This window comes from Gymnoscopelus braueri (assembly GCF_963280865.1).
Source record: "Gymnoscopelus braueri genome assembly, chromosome: 5".
NCBI classification, from domain to species: Eukaryota; Metazoa; Chordata; class Actinopteri; order Myctophiformes; family Myctophidae; genus Gymnoscopelus; species Gymnoscopelus braueri.
Window position 1 is genome coordinate 3,487,812 of NC_137606.1, and position 23,823 is coordinate 3,511,634.

The window sequence follows — 23,823 nt, forward strand, 5'->3', positions numbered from 1 at the left end:
TGGGGTCTGCGGGAGTTCAAATGGGTCCCGTTTTCCTTTTCCCCTCAAACTAATTCCCATGTGGATCCTGAGATCCTTGCGATATGATCTTTTAGTTTTACCGTTGTGTCTCCCAGTTTAGCCGTTATGTCGAGAGAGAGAGAGAGAGAGAGAGAGAGAGAGAGAGAGAGAGAGAGAGAGAGAGAGAGAGAGAGAGAGAGAGAGAGAGAGAGAGAGAGAGAGAGAGAGAGAGAGAGAGAGAGAGAGAGAGAGAGAGAGAGAGAGAGAGAGAGAGAGAGAGAGAGAGAGAGAGAGAGAGAGAGAGAGAGAGAGAGAGAGAGAGAGAGAGAGAGAATGTATGTTGCTACAGTATATACTTGTTGGTACGTACAGTATATAGTATGTGCTACAGTATATACTTGTTGGTACGTACAGTATATAGTATGTACTGTACGTACCAACAAGAACCCCAAAAGGGGTTCCCGTCCTGAAAGGTATAGTTACAAATAGGGGTTCCCGCCCAAAATGGGTAAAGGCCATACAATTTGTGGAGGCACTTTGCGAGCAGTGGAGGCGAGACACCTGCCAGGTAAACTATTCAAAGTACTAAAAGAAGATGACATAGGTTCAAAAGCCTTTTGTGGTGGAAACTATATGCAGAGACAAATTGCAGAGCTTGAAGCCATGGCAAGCTTATGAGCGGAGAAAGCTGGATTGTTCATGATCAGAAATTTATTTACGGGGTTTTGGTTTTTTTTGGGCCTAAAAGTATGGTAATTGTTCGGACCGGCCCAGTAGGGCCCAGTTAGGGCCAGGCCTTAATTTTCAGGCCCGTGGAGAACTCTTAGAGAGAGAGAGAGACAGACAGTCAGTCAGTCAGTCTGACTGCCACAGTATGATTTAATTTTTTTTATATCAATGCTCAAATGCATTGATATCATGCTCAAATGCTCTCAGGCAGGATGCCATATGTGCCGTCACTAGTTGTTGATGTGTGACTGACTGATTTGTATACTTTTGTCTATACTTTTGTCAAATAAAAGTATATTTTCCTAAATCTGGATATGTAAACTACACAGATTATACAGATTATTAATTATACGCTTAGCCCTCCCACCCAAAATTCCCACCAGCCGCCACTGTACCCAGTCATTATACTGCACCCGATATGTTCCTTTTTACTAAGACCAAGTTAATAAGAATCAAATACATTAAATATCACTACAAGGCAACTGAAAAACATGTTTTTTTTTTTAATGGTAGTGGATGGAGAGAGAGGATGTTTTTGTCCAACTAAGCAACATAAACCAATGGGTGCAGAAGAGGGGCAGGATCACGGGTGGGACTTGACAACGGGTCAATTACCCAAACTCCCCTTTGTACCGTCTGTTAGTCCCTTCTCAGTGTTGACCGCTTTGTTAGGAAAGGTGTAGAAGAGCCTCCGATACACATGGCTTCGCTGGCCCGATTCTTTTGACCTGACAGTGAGGCGTTTCACCGGGACAACTAATGTACGAGGAGGAACATGCTATTTGTCTCAGTTCAGCTCCCCACTGGCCAGAAGCCGGGATAAAACATATCCTCATGGCGATCAAAATGATGACATCAAAAGCAGAGGCATGGATTTCCTCCCCCCACCCAAAAGAGAGATTAAACGTTTGCCCGGGACCCAAACTAGTGAACATAGCAGATGTACAAGCTTGTACTGTAGATCTGCTATTTTTGCTACTTCTTTATTACTTCTTATTTATTTATGGAAATTATTTGTTTTTTTCCATTTATTTATGGAAATTCTTAATTCATTTTTATTTTAATTGATAAAGTTGTGATTTTTTGGCCGTTAAACTTCTTAAAACCTTTTGAAATAACAGATTTGTTTTACTTTTTACGTAGGGGATTTTACTCGTGACCCATAAAAATTGCTCAGAGTTTGGGAAACAATGCTCTAAAACACAATCTCTGAAAGGCCAATAGACATGCAGGATACCAAGAGCATCACACACACACACACACACACACACACACACACACACACACACACACACACACACACACACACACACACACACACACACACACACACACACACACACACACACATGGATGCTGTGGGTCATGTGTTGCTGTGAGCTGACTCCAGTCACTGAGTTAAACATTGACTCTCTCAGTCTGAAGATTGTATCATAGTGTCAAACAACCACACGCTTCCTGGAACCGCTCAACCCACGGCACTCGTGGTTTTACTGTGTGTGTGTTTGTGTGTGTGTGTGTGTGTGTATGTGTGAAGGCTACATATTATTTCCATAACCAATTTCTGGGGAAACCCAGACTGGAAAATGTGTATGTGTGGCTTGTGTGCGCAACACTCTGAATTTGCAAGTGTAACGTCTGACACCGTCAATATACTATATAGAATATCACTCGCACACATTCCCAAAGTTGTTATTCCTCCGTCTCGGGGTAACACCCTGGTAAACAAGCTAGGCCTTCTTCACCACTGGGGAAAACACAGGAACTCATCGGGCTCCTCGCTCCAAGCATGGCCTGTTGCGTGGTCTGTTTGTGTATATGCTGACAGTGAATGTGCATGTGTGTGTGTGTGTGTGTGTGTGTGTGTGTGTGTACGTACGTTTTGCTTATTGTATGTTTATTTACCACCATCTCAGTATCTGTGGTTGAAAGGCAACCGTTTGAACTCTAAGATGAGATGACAGATAGGTCTTTAGGGCGACTCATATGCAGACACGTACATAGGTTGATGTTGTTGTTTTTCCTAGATGGATGAATCCACAGTGACTTCTATAAGTGAGTCAATTGATTGACTCGGGTTGGACATCAAAATGATCAATGGGTACAGAAAAAGTTGATTTGAACTTGTTTTGGACGTTGTGATGCCTACAGGTATGTTTAACCCATTAAGACCTGGAACGCATCTGTGTCACTTAAGATTTCTTTGGCTATTTTTGAAAAATCGTGAAAAAAAATATAAATATATTTTTTTTCAAAAAACTTTTTGGATTTAGAAAACATTTTTAGAATCGGAAATAGAAATAGAAAAAACACTGTGGTGGGACTTGATCCTGTGACCATGCAGTTAAAAGACAATCTGTTACTATACTAGGCTGCCATACATTTCTCTTTCATTGAGACCGATGAGTTGGAATGCTCCAGAGAGACACCAGCCTCTGGCTGACCCAGACCAGGAAGTGTCAATGTGTTTCCAGTGACGGTGGGTCAGCCCTGCCTGCTATAACAGTGCTCTTCAACCATGGTCCTCCAAGTGCCCCGATACGGGAGCGTGTCTATTAGGGCTGTCAAACGAATATTCGGTATTCAAGTATTATTCGAATATTGGGAAAATATATATATATATATTCGAATATTTATTTATGTTTATTTGACAGGGACAATACAAAAAACTATGTATGAAGTTATAAAAACAAACAAAAGATATGTTTTATTGGATCCGAGCTCTTGATACATTGTTTTTTGTTCTGTTTCTGTCAAAAATGAAAAAAATATATATATTGTTTTATAATAATAATAATATTCGAATATATTCGAATATCTGCACTTTTTTAAGACCAATATTCGAATATCATTTCTGAGGAAAGTTGACAGCCCTAGTGTCTATGTTCCCCGGGTTCTATGTTCCCCGGGTTCTACAGTATGTTCCCCGATTTCCTTACCCTAAACCTAACCCTAACCTTAGTGGGGGAACATAAACCCGGGGAACATAGGGATGACCCCCCTGATACCACTGGTTTTATATCCTACCAGGAAGTCGGTTGCATTCGACCCGTATCCCAGATCCCTGATTAGAGGACTATTTTTGATTGAGTGAGTACTTTATTAGTCAGAAATGTTAAATATAGGATAACACAAAAAAGTCCCGGGGACTTGTTTCCATTGTGGTCCTATGTATTCAATTCATCAACATTGCATACAAAATTAACACGGTAATGCATCAACAAAAAGAGATGGGAAAATTACATCTGATCGTCTCTTGATGGATGTTTTTTCAGGGCAATTTTGAAAGAAACCAGGGCATTCCACATGTTTGTGGCAGAGCAGTAGAAAGAGAACGTTCCCATGTTTGTTCTAAATTTGGGTGGTACCAGATCATAGTGTTGTGGCTGTGGGTGTCACTCACTTTGGATCCCAGATCTCTAGCATCCCATATCTCTGATTACGCCTCAGTTCCACAGGGCGCAGTAGCGTTGTGTTTCGGCGCACGATGCCGCGGTCGCACCTGATCCACACGGCCACGCTAGACGCTCGTGATTTCCACCAGACGTGTTCCAGACGCGCCCCAGAAGCGGCGTGCACGGCTTCTCTAAAAATACACGCCTGGTAATGTTTTTCCTGCATGCAGCAGCTCACAGAACTCAGCCGCATACTAGACAGTGAAACTCTTTGTCATATCGATATCATGTCAGCATGTCATGACGCGAAAGTGCAATTTATTTTCCATTCCTAATTCACTCTAAAATGTTTAAACTGTACAATCAGCATTGTGCAGATGCTGATTTAACTAGAAAAGTGCTCCTCGGAGCACAGGTCTCCGCCAGGTCAGTCGGGTTATTGTGGGCCAGCAATGTTCGGAATTTAGTCATTTATAGAGGTGAGGAATTTGTAGAAGTTGAGGGATTAATGTTGAGTTATTGACTCAACAGTCATTGCACAGACATATAAACTTTAGATGTCAATCTTAGCCAATCAGGATGGAATATGAAAAATCGGACAGATCCGTCTTGATCACATGACTATAGAGATAATGTGTACCGATTTGTGTGATGTTTGGACAAAATCTGTAGGCGTGATATAAAAATGTGTTTTGCAAAACTCTGCCTGCTGGTGGCGCTATAATAGGCAAATGTGAAAAGCGTGGCATTTCTTCCTTAATGGCAGTGGCATGCTGCGTTCAGCGTGCGTACATGTACAGTAGGCCTATCGGCGCTATTATCCTATTGCACATATTGAAGATTTCCTTTTTTACTCTAGGCTAATATCACTGTTTTTATTTACAATTGTACCTATATACTATCAAGGTTGGGTAGGCCTTTATGATTTGAGTAGCTGCCTTGTCCCCTAGTATGTGTACTGATGGAACAGCAAGCTCGTCCTCTGCCCCTGTACAGTTTTGGTAGTTTTGATTGGGCAATTGCGGTCAAGTTCATTCTAGGATCACCTTCTCCCATGTATGTAATTATAGCATAACTGCAAGAAAAACTGTTGCTTTGTTTGTAAATGTCATAAACACAGTCTATCATCCGGAGTAAACGGGACACAAATACGATTGTTTTATTCAGTGCTCCTCTAAATTAATCATCAATAGGATTCATTTAATTAAGAAATTGGCTCGTTAGACGATTAACATCCCAGATCCCTGATAAGACAACTAGCACCCCAGATCCCAGATTAGATGACTAGAATGACGAGGACCACAGCTGAAAGCAATTAACTTATCAGTTGGATAGAAAACCAACCATTTGTCCCATGAGGTACGCAGGGCTGAAGAACCCTGAATAACTGCTGGGTGAAGCTGAAACTGAATTTCCCCCGTGGGATCTAGGCCTGTCACAATTATTACATAATCGCCTACTTTCAATTACTTGAGATAATAGCCATTATTTTGCATAATCTTCATAATCGTTTCCATGTTGAAAAAGGTTGATATAGGGGCACGGTGGCACAGTCGGTAGTGCTGTCGCCTCACTGCTAGAAGGTCCTGGGTTCGATTCCCGCAGGGGACGCTGTGGGCGCTGGGGGTGTGTTCTCTTCTCCGCGTCATCAGTGCCCATACCCTAGGTGGGGTTGGCGAAAGGGCCTTTCTGTGTGGAGTTTGCATGTTCTCCCCGTGTCTCCTAGGGTAGGTACCCTCACAAAAACATGCAGTAATCCTGGTCACTATACTGCCTCCCCCTGGTCAGCCGGGGCGCCTGATGGAGGGGAAGGGAACTGGTTGGAATAACGTGTTCCTTCCACGCGCTACGTCCAACCAGGGAAACTCTCCCCTGTCAGGTGACAAGAAGGTCAGTTGGCTCTCATGCATTGAAGGAGGCATGAGCTCGGCCCTGGCCTCCCTAGGTTGGCAGAGGGAAGGTAGTGCCCAGGATTACATAGACAATTGGCACTGGGTGTAAAAAAAATAGGGTTACAAAATCGTGGGATAAAAAAAAAAGAAAAAAAAAAAAAAAAAAAAAAAAGGTTGATATATTTTCAAAAAAAAAAAATGTAATAGCTGATCTAAATGTATTAAATATGTCAGTCATATCTTTGGATATTAAGGTTATTTGTCATATCTGGACCTGTGCAACAAGTCTAAAAGCCAAACCGAATATTTTAATTCATACGACAGTTGTTCAATTAAATTGTTTATCGCAATTATTTGTGTGACAATTAATCGTCACGTAAAATGTCATAATCGTGACACCTATCGTCCACCTACCTTTTTAACACCGTCTTCCTGTACCGTACCTCATCCAGCACTGAGATGCTGCACTGTGTTGTTGATCTCTCAGTGGAGCTAACCTGGTTAGATACAAGTTAAATGGATAATAATGAAAAGCTGGAATCCTGGATGCGTTCCGCTCAAGGGCGTCTTCAATGTCAGTATGCCCAGTGCAATGGTTATTATAGAAAATATACTTGTTGAGCGCAGTTATTTGAAATAGTCAATTGGGTATGATTGATAGTATGTAAATTAGAAAACTATTAATCATAAAGTAATATACAGAATAGAATGTTAAGTAATTAAATTGTCATCAATTAGCTGTTACTAAAATAATTGCCGTAGCCATTTTTGTCAATTGGTCAATTGGTTAATTGGTGTCCCCTTATTACGAGGTGTACCGAAAAATGCTTCCTCAAATAACATGTCCAACAATGACCTTGACTAGAGGGGATGGAGAGAGTAGCAGAGAGGGGGGGGGGTGAGTGGGGTAAAAGGATGAGTGTAGACTAGAGTGTTGGTTAACCCATTAAGACCGGAAACGCATCTGTACCATTTTTTTGATTTATTTTGGCTATTCAAAAATAGCAGATATACAAGCTCATAGCCGTGCTATAAGCTTGTAGATCAGCAATTTCTTTTGAAAAATCATGTAGATGTGTGCAAAAAATAAATAAAAAAATAAATATATATATATATATATATATATAATTTCTTTTTAACTCAAATCTTTGCTTCTGGGGGTCCCTGGAACAAAATATTTTGGGGAGGGGGGTGGAGGGAACAAATACATATCATTTTGAGTGGTCCTTGACCACAAAAGGTTTGAGAACCACTGATATATTTTATTTTTTAAACTTAAGGATTTAGAAGACGTCTGTAGAATCCCCAGAAGCAAAGATTTGTGTAAAATATATATATATATATTCGAAGATTTGCACACATTTTCACGGTTTTTGAAAATACATTTTTGAATATCCCAAAGTATAAAATAATGGTCATAGCTAAAAATCTAAAATGACACAGATGTGCGTTCCCGGATTGAATGGGTTAAGTGCTGTCTACTTTCTCTCCTCCTCCTCTTGTCCTCCCTCCTACCTGCAGCGCACGCACGTCACACTGGAGGTGACACACCACTCAACGTATACATTACAGACAGAACAATCCAATCCCAGGTCATTGTACTCCAGTGGTTCTCAAACGTTTTGATGTCAAGGACCCGCAAATGTACAGCGTATATGTTTTTGGCTGCTGGACCCCAACTGAAGAGATTGTGTCTGGGACCCCCCCCCCCCATAAGAGCAGATTTGTGTAACAAATTTGTTAGATTAAAAAAAAATCGCAGATCTACAAGCGACTCGTTGTGAGCTTGTAGATCTGCTATTTTCGACTAGCCGAAGGATACAATAGGGTCAGTGTGGTTAAAACTGTTGCTGGAGACTCCCTGGATCCCCCTCAAGGACCCCTGGGGGTCCCCGGACCCCACTTTTTGAGAACCGCTGTTCTACGTTGCTCTCTCCCTCTCCTTCTCTTGCGTTCTATCCCAGTTGGCTGCATTCAGACACTCTGCACACCACACCCTCTCAAACAGCCACAGCATAAATACACACATTCAATGGAAAAACACACCTGTGAACTTCACGTGTGTGTGCGTGTCTTTCCCCGACAGATGCAGTGTTCCATCAGCTCCCGTGACACGTTCAACAAAGAGCAGAGGTAGAGGAAGTAAGAGCATCCAGGAGACAACAGGTACACGTGTGTGTCTGTGTGTGTGCGTGCGTGTGTGTGTGTGTGTGTGTGTGTGTGTGTGTGTGTGTGCGCATTTGTGAGCGTGTGTGTGCATTTGTGAGCGTGTGTGTTGTACATCATGTACTGCATGTGTGTGACATCTGTTAAACACTTTAACCCAGGCATCTCTATTTTGGGCATGCAATTGTAGGTGAAAGGTCAATAGAGTGAGCTTGCAGATCTGCCATTTTTGCGATTCGGCATACTATGAAGTAGCCTATATAGGACTTTAAGTGTTGAATTGGTTTGACCTACTTTACCTGTCTGTGTGTGTGAGAGAGAGAGAGAGAGAGAGAGAGAGAAGGAATGCAGAACGTACTGGGCTGGAATCTGGGAGAGTACGCCCCGTTCTAACGGGAACAGAATGTTTCATTTTAAGCTCAAATGTTCTAATATTAATCATTGCTATAAAGTGCTTGTTCAGTAACGGGGGTGTTCCTGTCTCTCCAGCTCGTTAGTAAACACAAAATAATAATTTCAGGTCGTTACAAATTTCGTCCAATCAGGAGAGAGAAGAACCCCACTCAGATCATGCATCAGCTTGTGTTTCAATTTTGTCTGCTCATTTGTTTGAGACCCCTGTTATTGAACAGACACCAGTGTTCTATACTTGGCCAACTCCATTTTTTCACTCTACACCAAATCTCTTAGCAAAGTAAAATACACATAATGAGGCACTGCTACTGCGGGTCTTGTGACATCCTGATGGTTTTGGTGACCTGTGTCCTTTCCTCCAGCCACGGGGCAAAATCTTTGCGTCAGTAGGGGGGGGGGGCGCACGCCCGATTTGTTTATTTATTTTTCCACTGACCACTTTCTTAAGACGCTGAGGATGGCTTGACACCAAAACGCTATTAATTAAAAAGTACCAGAAGGTTTTGTTTTTTTAACTGGCAGTCTTCACTTGAAGAGATGGTCCGGTTGAGGGGGTGTCGCCCCTCACGTGACGCTGGGCCTGCCTGTCTTTGACACAGACGTATGTCTTGTGACATGACAAAACCAGGCCAGTTTAACAACGTTTTACTGTTGAGACTGAGACTGTTGACTGTTCTCCAGCATGGGTGGTAGCATGGGTGGTAACTAGCTGTCTAACTTTTTCACTTGCACACACTTAAATTTTCACTTGCACACACAATATACAATAATCAAATTGGTGTCGCTTAGCCCCACCCCCTATGTGCGTCAACTATTAGTGTATCTTTGCCTCACACCTTTTCCTCATTGGCCAAGGTTGGACATTTCATAACTTTTTAATTTCTTGTTATTTAACAAAATGCCTTGTAACTTGTTCTACCTGTTAATTAGTCTCTCGAGACAGGCTTTTCGGAAGCGCTGTGAAAATACGTAGAAAATGAAGTGGCTGTATATTTCCATGTTATTCCTGTTAATTCCCATGCACAGTGTTTCTGTAATTTCCCAAGGAAATTTCCCACCTTTTATTCAAAGCTAACCCAAAACTTTGAAACCCTACTCGGGGTCATCCGACAAAGTATGAATTTAGCCTGTGCATAAGTCCAACCAGACAATGCAAGATATCTGGGGAAAAGATGCTTGTATTCTGACCAGAGACATAGATTGCTCATCTATTGTGCAGGGATGGTTCTGTCTTTTTTGGGTTATGATGTTCCATTATGGTAGCAGCTGTTACCATCTAAATGAGTGTCCCCTTCAAAACAGAGTTTGCCTCAAGTGAAATAATGGTTGTTTTCTGTCGCTTTGTGCTTGGTTTATTCATCAATGTCGAGTGCATGAAAGTGTGTTGCTTTCTGTTTGATTTGGAAGCACAGGTGCACATCTGTACGTCTGTCGACATGGTAACCACTTTTCCCTTCCTGCCAATCAATGCTCATGGCCAATAATCACCAGTGATCACACTTACAGATGGCTCCCACCTGCTCTCTTTTCGCCAGTCTTTCTCGCTCTCTCTCTCACTCACTCTCTTTTTTTCTCTATCTCGCTGTCTCTCTCTCCCTTTCTCTCCTTCTCTTCTACTCCTACACACGAATGTGAAAAATTAGCCAGATCCAATTATCCCCGCTACGTTGTTGTTCCACTGATCCGGCCTCTCTTCCCACCTCCACTCCATCACCAGAGAGCAGAAGGAATTTTTATGGCTCTTGTGAGATCATGGCTCTGCACTGTATGTTCTCTCAGCATGCCAAATAAGGAGCAGACCGTATCATGCTAACTTGTTAATTCCCAGAAATCTGTCTCTTCACGTTTTCTTTTTCAAATGTTCCCTTTTTATTTTAAAGTCGTGATACTCCGTTTGACACAAAAACACTTCTCTTAACCCTGTCACTTGCACAATCCTAGGAAGCCCTGCCCTCGCGGCTCTATTCTTAATAGCGTGTTTGGCTGACATTAACCCTGCTACAATGGATCCACTAAACACAGGTTATTATTACCGAGTCCGCCTGTAATGAGGCTGGGCTGCATTCAAACTGGACAAAAGCAATAGCGTAGTTCACTAAATATAGGCATAAGTGAGAAAGTTGTGTGTCATGGTTCTCCTGATAGTTTCTGATCACAGATTTGCATAAGCCTGGTTGATGTGGCTGTGTCATTATTAAAAGAGATCCCAAGCCATAGAGCAGTGTTTTTTAACCTTTTTCATATCAAGGTCCATTATTTATCCGGTATTTGAGCCACGGACTACACCATTTGATGAGATTTTAGACTCAGACCCAAAACTCAAAAGACCCCAAAAATATTTAGCCGTCATTGGATGAGATTTTGTGCACAATTCCATGCTGTATTGATGTTGGTACCATTAGGAGACATAATAATAGGCAAACGTTGATCAAAATAACAATTCTACATTCTCTAATTGTGTTAGGCTCCTTGTAAATTAAGTAATGCAGATGTTTAACAATAATCTAACTCTTGAGAGCATAAAATGAAACCAAATGGACCCGTAAGGGTTATGCTCTCAAGAGTTAAAGATCTATAAGAGTCTATTTGGTTACCAACTCCATCATTTAGCTGGGGACCACCTGGAACCCCCTCAAGGACCACTGGTGGTCCCCGGTACACTGGTTGAGAACCACTGCCATAGAGGACCGAAAGTGATATGAAAAGGAGTGAGAGTGTGGTGGAGTGAAGCAGCGCAGACACATGGGACTGATGGATGGATGGATTAATGGGAAGAGAAGAGGATGTGGACGTATCCTTTTGCTAGAGTGCTGTGTTCCTAACTTCCTGGCAACCTAGCCATCGAGTGTCTAATATATAGCCATACTGTTGTAGCTATTTGCATTTCCCAGACAGGATCTTAACGCTGAATTCACATCAGCTGTTTTTTTCCACAAAATGGGTGCATTTAAATTGTCTGAAACACGTTGTGCACCTATCTATTTCAGACCAACACACTCTTCTGGTTGGCTGCCGCTGTTTCTCCCACACAGCGGCGGAAAGTTTAACTTTTCTCGACCTTTCCGCCCGCTCCTGCCGCAGTATGTAAAGTGGAGGTCGCTTCTCGCCATAGACGATGAAATGACGATGAAATGATTGACCTATGCCGCTTTCTCAGAACGCGGAAATGGAATACAGCTACTCATTAAGGCTTAAAAAGGGTCTTAAAGGGATATTTCACTTTCAAAAACCACCAGAACCAAGGACGGGTGTTTTTGATGAATCTAACATGTTATAAATGGAGTTTAGAGTTATAATGGGTTTGTATAGGAAGGGGGCGTGTCTGATAAAATGAATATCAAATATCTAAATACTGAATAAAGCAACTTAAAAACGGTCTGGGGGGTTCAAAAAAGCCTGAGTAGATAAGTTGTTTTTAAAGTGAAATATCCCTTTAATGCTTAATCATAGATCGGAATTAGGCTAATATATTTATATACATATTTATTATATATATATATTGACGGGCGCATACAACAGAATTGTGTCCTGTGCTACTTCCTGTGTCTTCTTCCTTTACTTCCTTCCAGTGCATCATCAGTGGTCATAGTGACGGTCTGACAGGCGGGCCTTTTTTCTTCATACAGTATCTGTTTCTTTCCGTCTTTCTCATTTTTGAAGATTCCCGCAGCATTGTTTATTTTATCATTTTTAAAACACTCCCCTGCCAGACTGCTGACTGCAGTGTTACTTTGAATATTAGCGCTGATGATAAAAGGAGCCATGTTGTAAGGTATCAGTGCAATGACTCTGTGTAACACTGTTATTTGAGTGATAACAGCACTCGGTGACAGTGACTTTAGCCTCAAACACCTATCTCTGCATTGTCCTGTTAGTTACATAATATCCACAGCATCTATCTTTACCAATCTCTTTACCAATAATGGCCTTGAAGGGGGGAGTTGAGGGTTGATGAGTTCAGGCAGATTGCAAGAAGAGTGCATTAGAACCACACACAGAGAGAGAGGAAAGAAAGGAGAAGTCTGCAGCATGAGCATTGAAGTCAACAACAGTGACTTGGTGAGAATATCTGTGCTCATTTAACGATGAGCACGCTTCATATTTCCCCTTTATCACAGTTTCTATATTTGCTCGTCAAGAAAAACTTCCTCTGTCTTCTTGATAAAATAAGTCTAATGTAGTGCTGCAGCTGCAGTAGCCAGACGATTAGATCATTATCGCAACATTTCAGGCACAACTATTGAAAAGTCGTTCGCCCCCTAAGACAAGAAGAAAATGTTTGATACAGGCATATGAATTGACCAGAGGATCACCAGAGGATGAATTGACCAATTGATCACAGGCATACCTGAGTTTTTCTCTGGCAAAACCCAGACATGCTGACTTGTTAGTCAGACCCTCAGTCACTGGATTGGGTGTCATAAGCTGGTGGGTCTGACCTCGTGTCGTGTACCTAGTGCCTAATTTGTGCTCCGTTGTAGCAGATCTGTAAACTCACAAAGCGTCACATCCGTGGCGCGTTGTGAGCTTATAGATCTGCTATTATTGGTCCGCGGCACCGTCATACAACAATGTACAAGTTGAAGTCTACAATGACTCCAATGCACAGGAATAATCCCAGTGGAGGTTTCCAGTCAGTGAGCCAATCCTCTGTGGTTAGTGGGAGGTGGGTTGGGGGGGGGAGTCAAAAGAGGTGGAGCCAAAAGAGGTGGAGCCTAATTTTCAGATGTCAACATTAATGCATAATTTGGTTCCCGGTATAGGGAACCATTTGCAAACCACTGGTTTAAAAGGAGGAGTGCGTACAGTTTACTATTCCCGCAAAGGTTTCCACCAATCACAAACATCTATTCCTGTCTGACATGCTTCTCCAAATCAATGAATGAAAGAGGAAGATGCGTCAACGACGCACACACAATGTAAGTTTTCCCCTTCCATAGGCACCTCAGGTCTAATAAATGCAGACTCAACACTAGTGGTGTGTGAGTGCGTTCGCCGGTGCGTTTCCTCTCGTCACTTCCTGCTTCACGGAATCTGATAGGTCAGGCCGACTTTGCATAATGTTTGGTTTTCCTAAAGGCTGCGTGTGAGGCTGTGTAGTGTGTGTGTGTGTGTGTGTGTGTGTGTGTGTGTGTGTGTGTGTGTGTGTGTGTGTGTGTGTGTGTGTGTGTGTGTGTGTGTGTGTGTGTGTGTGTGTGTGTGTGTGTGTGTGTGTGTGTGTGTGTGTGTGTGTGTGTGTGTAGGACTTTGCTTTGAATAATGATCTGTGATGGTGATAAAGGAGCTTACATAGCCTATAGTATTTCATTTTGTTGGACAGCAGCAAAGGTCACAATATATGTCCTGCAAATATCAACCAAGATCGTTCGGCGTGATATTGGGGCTAGCAGTCATTTAGTTCATGTTGTCTTAGCTGTTAAGAACGATAACGTTTTCATCTAGCGTTCTTGTTTGCTGTTAACGTGTAAACCAAGCATGTTGTTTACGTGTGTGTGTGTGTGTGTGTGTGTGTGTGTGTGTGTGTGTGTGTGTGTGTGTGTGTGAAGCCCATCCTTTAAAGGTGTGAATGCACTGCCTCAGAGTAGTTCTGAACAAAACACTGACATATCCAGTCCATTATGTGAGCATCTGTTTACTGCAGTAGCTGTGACTGTTTGTGATCCGTGCCCTGTGACCCCATTGCCCTGCACTCAGTGTTTTTGCTGGCGCTCAATGGGCGCGTTGGTCTTTGTGGACGAGCTGCCAAGTGTGTGTGTGTGTGTGTGTGTGTGTGTGTGTGTGTGTGAGAGTGAGAGAGGGGGAGAGAGAGATGAGGTAAAGGGGATGGCACTAGGTTATGGGGGGCAAAGGCAACACAAGGGTAGTGTTTGTGAAGGGCACGGGACTGTCCCCACACACACACACACACACACACACACACACACACACACACACACACACACACACACACACACACACACACACACACACACACACACACACACACGCGCGGGCGCTTGCCAAAAACAGAGGCCTATTGTAAAACCCCAGCCCAGTTCAACCCACCCACTACAACCCCGCATTGTATCTCTGCCCTCCCCATGTCTCTCCACTTTATCTCGCTTTCTTTCTGCTGTCTCTCTCTCTCAGTCTCTCCCATTGCTCCATGCTGGTTCTCTTGTTTGCCATCTCAGTGTGACTTTATAACATTTGTTCTTGCAGCCCTTTAGTTTCCAGTTAATTCCTGTTCTCGTGTTTGTTATTGTACTGTCAATCTGTTCACGTTTCCCCGTCCCGCAGAGTCTGTTTTCACCTCCTTCCATCCCTCCCTCCAGCTCTGTGTCCATCCTCTGATGGAAGTGTGAGAAAGTCTGACAGCTTGTGTGTGTGTGTGTGTGTGTGTGTGTGTGTCACAGTTGTCATGTGACTGTGGAGTGAGTCAGACCTTACGGAACATCACATTCGCACCTCTGACTTACGTTCCTGGCTGCCCATCTCACACACTCTCGTGGACACTCTCCTCTCATTGTTTCCTCCTGTTCTGTTCCTCCTCTTCAATGCATTTCTCTCTCTCTCTATCCCCAAGTAATTAAAGCGTCAAAACATGTAATCTTCTGTTTCCTTGCTCAGAAATAGAATACGTTTTTCACCTGATGACGGAATTGTCTCAGTATTCCCTGGATAGTCTGCACACTGGGGACAAGCAGTACTTTGTTATATTTTTTTGTTTCTATACCTTGTTCCACTGAAGAGAACCATTTTCGAAAGCCTCTGAACTCAGACAGCGCTTCCTCCCTTTGTCTTCAGTAAGTAAGTCTCTATCCCTAACTCCCTCTTTTTCCTTCTCTATGTCCCTGTGGTGTTTAGCCCTGATGTTTTTGATCTTCTGACTTCAGGTGCAAGAAGTCAAGTGCAGCTTCAATCACTATGCATGAGCTAAATGCCAAAGAATGGATCATCGTTTCTCTCTCACTCTCAAACACACATCATTGATTTTGTGACACGACTACGCTGTTATTAAACACACACACACACACACACACACACACACACACACACACACACACACACACACACACACACACACACACACACACACACACACATACATACACACACACACACACACACACACACACACACACACACACACACACACACACACACACACACACACACACACACACACACACACACAATGTTCCTCATTTCAGCAGGAGGTGTCCTGGTCAGGAATGCTTGGTATGTTGTTTGTATAGTAATGTATTCAGTTCCCATCACTGGGCCGGTGCTGCTGTATGTGTTTTATCTATTCACAATGTCTCTCTCCAAAGCCAGCCTCTGGCCCGTCTTTATTCTTTATTCCCATGGTGACAGTCAGAGGTGTAGAGACTAGAGAGCAGGTCTGCGTTGTCATCTGGTCAATGGCTGACCCTGCTAGAAGGACACTGTGTGTCACACATGCACACAGCCACTCATGCAATGATGACACTCACTATTACAACTCAATCACATTATTGTGCCCTTCAACACAACATGCAGCGGAACACTTCAAATGACAAAACTGGTATTAATACGTGCGGTCGGAGGGATTCATATTTCCGTCAGTGCTTTTAAACTGTGTTATGCCGTACATTTAAATGAGATCTCCTGACATTTAGAGCCCTGCAGGTCCCAACGCAAATGTTGCGAGAGCGAGTGGTTTTAAAATACCCGTGGGTAGGGTGACCACCTCCAAACAGGCCCATTGAGGGACAGGTGAACCCCTTTTGCAGGACATCGCGGGACACATGCGCGCGTGTGCATGGTTACTTTATTTTGGTTTTAGGATTAGGGTTAGGTTAGGGTTATGTTATTTAATTATTTTTGCCTGATTTTACCGATTTATTATCAAAAAAAGGAGGAGGTTTGTTTATAATTATTCACAACGAATCTTTGGATTTGATGATAAACTCCTGTGGTCGCTAGTTTGAGTCGTGGCGGGGGTCTATCACTTTCTGTTTCTTTTTCCTCGGTAGCTTTCACCGTTTTAAAATACTTAAAAGTTCCCGACAGGTGTGTGTATAAGCCGATCACACTGCGTCGCTGGCTGTGGTGCTGTAATGGCCGTCAGTCTGTCTGTCTGTTGGTCTGTCTCTCTCTGTCTATCTCTCGCTCTCTCTCTCTCTAATTCTGATGGGATGATTATGGGAGCAGACAGTAATATTGTGGGGTTATGCAGGACTATAACAGCACTTTTAGTTGCATGCGGGCTGGAATGGTCAAAGAAAGGAAACGACTGCGGTCATGGGTGGGAATGGTCAGAAATCCAGCAGAGGCCCGGACGGCTGGCGTAGTGGCCCGGGCACCTAGGCTGCTGATGCAGTTCGAATCCCGATTCCGACGGCCTTCGCTGCGTGTCACTCCCCATCTCTATCTCCCCATTTCCTGCCAGTCAAAAAAAATACCCCCAAAAAATAAAATACCAAAAACATTTCTTAAATTCAGCAGGAGTGGGACTAAGAAAACAGGCCTGCACAGGACTCTGCTGACATTGGCCAGGTTTCCCAAACGAAAATGAGCTCATGCGTAGCCTAGAAGCTGCGTGAGAGCCTCCACGCACCTGCGCAGTAGCAACCCTATCTTCGTTAGTAGCAGCTGTGTGTCCCCAACGTGGCATCTAAACTGGCTTCAGGAGATACCATCGTCGTAGGTTCTCGTTACGTGTGTGCTAAAACTACATTCGTGAGACAGCATAGACGTAAAGACCTCCTGGACGAAGTCTACGTAAAGCCGACGTAAACTACGGACAGCCGCTACACTGCAGTTTAAACACCCTTTGCGAAAGTGAAATGGATCATAAAAATACCAGAGCCAACTGTCAGATGTCCTGAAGCAGTCCACTCCAAATACAACTTTTGAATAATATATTTATGAATGAAATTACAGTGGTGAGTTGACATCTGCAAGTTAAATAAAACACTAAAGTGTCCCCATTATGCAAGTAAATTAAATATACTTAAAATACCAAAAGTAAAGGTATGCAGAATGTCCCATTTCCCAAATTTAATATGTATTAAAATATTTTGAAAATAGCAGATCTACAAGCTTGTGAAGCGTTGTGAGCTTGTAGATCTGCTAGTTTCAAAAGATTTTTTAACCATTCATAAAAATGTTGAGCGCAACAGCTGTCACTTTGTGAGAGGAACTGGGGACTTTCATCATAACGTTTAACTATAAAACTTCGAAATTTAGGAAACATGTTTTAGCTCAGCATCATTTATATACCTTTAGTTAACTTGCCATATGCTTAATATTTTTATCAGACGATCGGATCATCCGTGAGAGTACAATTTGTAAACTTCGGGTTCATGCATAAAGGACTAGCAGCGTAGCCCTGGTTCAGAGCGTTAGTGTGTTCCCTCTAACGCCCTGGAAGACCCCTCGCTCTGCGCATGTACAAGGAATTCCGCTGCCCTGCGAGTTCTCAAGAGTAGTAAAAATAAACAAAACCATTTCGCTACTCACCAAAGCAAAGGCTGTTTTGTGTTGTTGAAAGTCTATTCTCGGAGGTGGGAAGCCTCTCAGCACCCCAACTACTCTGTAAAATACACTTTTTGGGCAGCAAATAAAATATGTCAGCGAGACGGAAATTATTTTTATTTACTCCACAGTGCCCTCTACAGATCTGTAGGATTGAACTTACCATTAACCAAAATCTGTAGAGGGCACTGTGGAGTAAATAAAAATAATTTCCGTCTCGCTGACATATTTTATTTTCTGCCCAAAAAGTGTATTTTACAGAGTAGGTGGGGTGCTGAGAGGCTTCCCACCTCCGAGAATAGACTTTCAACAACACAAAACGAGAAAGGGCGTGCAAAAGACCTGGCTATCGAGCTCAGGCTTATTAGCATGACTGGTAACGTGTTGTGCTGGCGAGTGGGAGTTTCGGGTTCAATCCCAGCTCACTGCTTCCCTATATATGCATGGATCCGGTGTTTATAAATTCTAGCAAATTCCGATCATCTCATAAGAGGTGACAGAGCCAACTGTCAGATGTCCTGAAGCAGTCCACTCTAAATACAACGTTTGAATATATTTATGCATTAAATTACATCTACAAGCTTAAGAGGCGTTGTGAGCTTGCAATCTGCTATTTAAAAAAATATATTTATACATATTAAACTTGGGAAATGGGACATTCTGCGTCCTTTTTTAAAAATATATATTTAGGGGCTTTTTTGCCTTTATTTGGACAGGACAATAGACTGACAGGAAAAGGGGAGAGAGACACAGTAAAGGTCGTCGGTACTAGAGTCGAACCCGCGACAGCTATCTTGATGGATTCCCAAATTGTGTGACATGCGCCTAGACCGCTAGGCTAGTGGACGACCCATACTAAACGCTGTGACTTTTGGTAAAAACATTTTTTTCATATACATTTATATCTTGCAGACGTCAGCTGTCACTTTGTGAGGGGAACTGGGGTCTTACGTCCTTTAGTTAACTTGGCTTGCTTAATATTTTTATCAGATGATCAGATCAGAGATCATTCGTGAGAGTACAGTACAATTTGTAAACTTCGGGTTCATGCATAGAGGACGCTCACCCTACCCAAAAAAAAAAAGATCTACAAGCTGTCGTTACGCACCGGCCCGGCCGCAATATATATATATATATATATATATATATATATATATATATATATATATATATACACATACATATATAAATTAAATGTGTGTGTGTGTGTGTGTGTGTGTGTGTGTGTGTGTGTGTGTGTGTGTGTGTGTGTGTGTGTGTGTGTGTGTGTGTGTGTGTGTGTGTGTGTGTGTGTGTGTGTGTGTGTGTGTGTGTGTGTGTGTGTGTGTGTGTGTGTGTGTGTGTGTGTGTGTGTGTGTGTGTGGTCGGTCGGTCGGTCTTTTCATAGATCTATTTCGCTACGATCGGTGTTACTACCGCCCCAGGGCGCTAGTAACAAACTGCTTCGTAGGAGAGCACTGCAGGGCTACGCCTCTCGCAGAAGTAGGAGGAGAGTAGGATACGCCATTCTATCTCCCAAATGTAGTTTTAGCAGACACGTAACGCCTGGACGTGGGAAGCGATTGCACGTTGGGCACAACCAGCCATAGATCTATGCAACCAGCTGCTACTAATCAGGGTTGCCAGATCTGATGGACAGTTTCCAGCTCAAGCACAACTTAAAACCAGCTCAATTCAATAAACAGCCCTCCTTAATTCGGTTATTTCTTTAATTATGCGTAGTCTGGTGACATGATCGAGGCTAATAATAACCCGCCAAATATGTTCATTTTAAATTTTAATTTGATTTAATTTAATAATTACATTTGGGCTTGTTTTTAACTTAACAAGCCCAAATTTGATGTGCCCGTCCAAGGCTATTTATTCCAGCCCAATGAGTTTTGTTAAAATAGCCCAATCTGGCAACACTGCTACTAATGAGGGTTCACCGAGTCTCAGCTGTGTAGGAGGCTCTTACGCAAGCTGCGGAGGCAACGCATGAGCTGAAATCTACGTGCCTGCTAGGGTACTGCGCAGATTGTGTGGACACACGTAAGACCCGTCGTAGAACCTGCGCAGATGCTCAACGCAGCATCTCTACGAATCTCGTTGGGAAACGCGGCCATTGACATTCTCTTCTCTTAACTTCCCCGTCATCCCTCAATCCAAAAGCATTAAAGCGATGCTGAACTTGGGTAGAACCTTGAACGTCGTATACTGTAGCTACCTGGACATGAAATAAATCTGTTGCTTCGGTGCTTTGAGAACTGGAAGTAGTCATTCCATTCACTCCAGTCAAATGGTAAAAATAAATCTCACAATCACAGTATATTGGCAAAGTAGACTTTTCCAATACATAAAAACTGGTACTTAATTTTCTTTTCTATCGCCTACTGGTCACTCATGAAATTATTCATTATGTGAGAGTGGATGGACCAAGTGCTTTCAAGATGTGGTCATTGTTAAAGCGTTGCACTCTGGTGTTTATGATCTGTGGTGGGGCGTTTTTCTTTTTCCATTGCTAGTGGTGGGGCTCCAAGGATGGTGATGTATTTTGTCCCAAACAAGATCTCTCAAAAACTATTGGTTGGAGTGCCGTGAAATTTGCTGTGCACCTCATGCAGGATGATTAGCACTGATTACCACAAGCACGCAAGATATCTCTCAATCTAATGGGTGGATTTCCATGATGCCCAACACTTTTTGCCCCAAATAAGACATCTTGAAGACTGCTCCCTAGTGTTGTTGTTATAAAGAATGGCATCAAAGTGGATTGATAAATAATGGCTCTATGGATAAGTGGTGTCACAGTGAATTGATCGTAATGTGAAACCTAATCACAATCATAACCTAAACTTATGTCACAATCAATGATTTAGCGTGCCACAGCTTTGTGAAGTCAAAATACATCATGATGTCAGAGTGATGGTTTATGTATAGTTGTTCGCTCCCACATTAAGAGGATTGATACTGTAACTCTTTGCTTCCTACAGTATCTAGCTGCCTAGACAAGTGCTTCTAAAAGTTGGGTCTGTGGACTCCCAGGGGTTCTTGAGAGGATTGCAGGGGGTCCCCAGCAAAAGGAGGAACAGTTGTTTGATACTTCAGCAATAAAAAAATAACCGATCTACAAGCTCACAACGCAGCGCAGCACGTTGGGAGCTTGTAGCCTGTCATTGAAAGAGTTTGATAAATCTTGCAACATTGTGAAACATTTTGAAATTATTTTGAAAAATACAAAATGACAAATGTTCTTTTATGGGGGCCCCTGGCACAAACTCTTTTCAGATGGGGGGTCTGCGACCACATGCATATCAATTTGGGTGACCTTGCCAGTTGCCATGAAAATATTTGAGAACTACTGTACTTGACTAGAGTCTAGACCAGTGACTGCTGCTGGGAGAGGGAGGGAGCGGGAGAGAGCATAGCATAGCTGAAGAAAGACAATCGAGAGAATAAGAGCAGGATAAAACCCAGGGCAGAGGTGGGGGGGATGCAGAGGCCAGAGGAAGGGAGATGGAGGTTTCTGATTTATTGCTTGCCTGCCCTGTTCCCATCTCTTCTCACCTCATAATATCTCAGAACGACCCCTGTCTGATATTCCTTGAAATGGGCAAAGAAGACAGAGTGAAGCTGCTTGCTCTGCCAGCAGACATACCAGAACTGCGTGTGCGTGTGTTTGTGGGCAACGTGCATGCATGGTTTATGTATTACTATCTTTGTGAGGACAGACATTTCTTTTTTCTGTTACCCATGAGGGAAAGGGTCATTTTCATGATTAAGAAAGATTTTTTTTAGAGTAAGGGTCATTTATTAGCTTATTTGGCAGGGAAAGCAAGCATGTGTTTATGAACAATACATATACTGTCATGTAAGTGCACAGGATTTAGAAAAAGGTGCTAGCATAAAAACAGATAACATAAAAATACATACTCAATACATGTGTCTGTGAACATTTCACAGCAACATATTAATTTGGTGATGCGTCAATCATACTGGTTGAAGCTTTTATTCGCGGTGATAAATCCACCTCATATCTAAAATAATGTGTTGGTTTATTACTCGATATACTCATGACACAAATAGCAGTTGAATTAATCGCACTAAATAAATGCTCCCAATACTTTTACTTCTACTCCACTACATCTCGGATCCAAATATTGTACTTTTACTCCAATACATGTATTTGAAATCTTTAGTTTCTAGTTACTTTGTAGATTGTGATTATTATTACAGAACATACATTAGCCACTTCAGCCCTATATGCATTTCGGCCATTTGAAAATAGCCGATCTACAAGCTTGCGACGCATCGTGAGCTGCTGTTTTCAAAATATGTTTATACATTTGAAAACTTGAAAGGGGACATTCTGCATAATGAGTAATTTTGGTACTTTAAGTACATTTTGATGACGATACTTTTGTACTTTTACTCAAGTATATTTTGAATTCCAGACTTTTACTTGTAACAGTATTTCCATTTTGCAGTATTGATACTGAATTTGAGAACTTTTTCCACCACTGGCCAGCAGCTTAGTGAAGTTGGTCCTTCTGCACCTCACATACAATAGAATATTCTTCATATTAGCCAGCCAGTAAACTGTCAGAACTGTATTCTTTTCTACCCTTTGGCCAGACTAAATTCATCTTTAGATGGAAGACAATGCCCCCATCCATAACCTTCAGCAACTAAAATAGCAACCGAGCTTGTGATTCAGCCTACGTCAGGTTTGTTTTTATGAATGGCTGCGGGCGGGACTTGTGCTCTGGGCGTTATATGTCACTCACTTCCTGTCGGGTGTCATCACTTCCTGTATGTAGCCCACATAGAGCAGGGTGGGCGTGAGTGATGCTTACTGTACAAACAGACTTATCGCCAAGGAGCAGGATGTGGTTAGCTCTCACACATGCTGCTATACTGTACTGTATAGTACGCACACACACACACACACATACACATACACATACACCCACGCAAACACATCAAAGCAGTACTTGGCAGAAATGTGAAATCTGAGAGGGAACAATCTGAGACAGTTGGTTAAGAGTGAGAAGAGGACACTTTTCAAGATTCCCCGGCTATCTTTAAATTGTCGTCACGGCTCATTTTCTTTTACACTGCAGAGCAGACACATTATGTTAGAATATTGCCACCGGTCTGCTGATTCCTCTGACGTCATTATGTAAGCTCTGTGTTTTTTCGTTTGGGAATTATGATCATCTGATTGCACACACACACACACTTATCTTTCGATGATTCTTAAATTGCCAGAACTGAGTTCTAAGTGATCAGATGAATGGTTTGGGAGAAATCAAGGTCAGGGCGGGACAACATGATGCTCAACAAGAAAACTCCTGTTGGTTTGTTGTCAGGGAGACATCACAACACTCGCTACCCCCCCTCCGTGTGTGTGTGTGTGTGTGTGTGTGTGTCTTTTTTCTCTTTCTGAGAGACTGGATTCTTTTCCCAGAGCATTGTATTTATCGTTAGCCTGCTGGAATGTAGTAAAGAATGTAAGAATTCGAACAAATAGTACATTTTATTCAAAAAAGCATGTAACCTAGTGCTGCTTTAATGACTGCACTACATACCAGCCTACTTCCATCCTCTCTCTACCACCCATACACACTTCATTTACAGCAGTGTTGTGAAAAAGAATAGAACCTGCACACTCGCATGTTCCAAAAGATTTTAACCATTAAGAAGCATCTGTCATTTTTAGATTTGAGCTATTTTTTTTTATTATT

The 23,823-nt window shown here is 42.5% G+C and overlaps 1 protein-coding gene across 5 annotated transcripts in view; it reads left to right on the forward strand.

Annotated features, from left to right (window-relative positions):
• pik3cb (phosphatidylinositol-4,5-bisphosphate 3-kinase, catalytic subunit beta) overlaps positions 1-23,823 on the forward strand; it is a 104,987-nt gene that overhangs the window by 19,495 nt on the left and 61,669 nt on the right. The window contains exon 2 of one of the 5 annotated variants that reach the window (XM_080427882.1): positions 8,103-8,182. The exons of 3 other annotated variants lie outside the window; for them this stretch is intronic. The gene's annotated coding sequence lies outside the window, so the exon portion shown is untranslated. Of the gene's footprint in view, positions 1-8,102; positions 8,183-11,667; positions 11,677-23,823 lie in introns of those variants that run through there. One more of the 5 variants, XM_080427883.1, reaches the window with a different exon arrangement.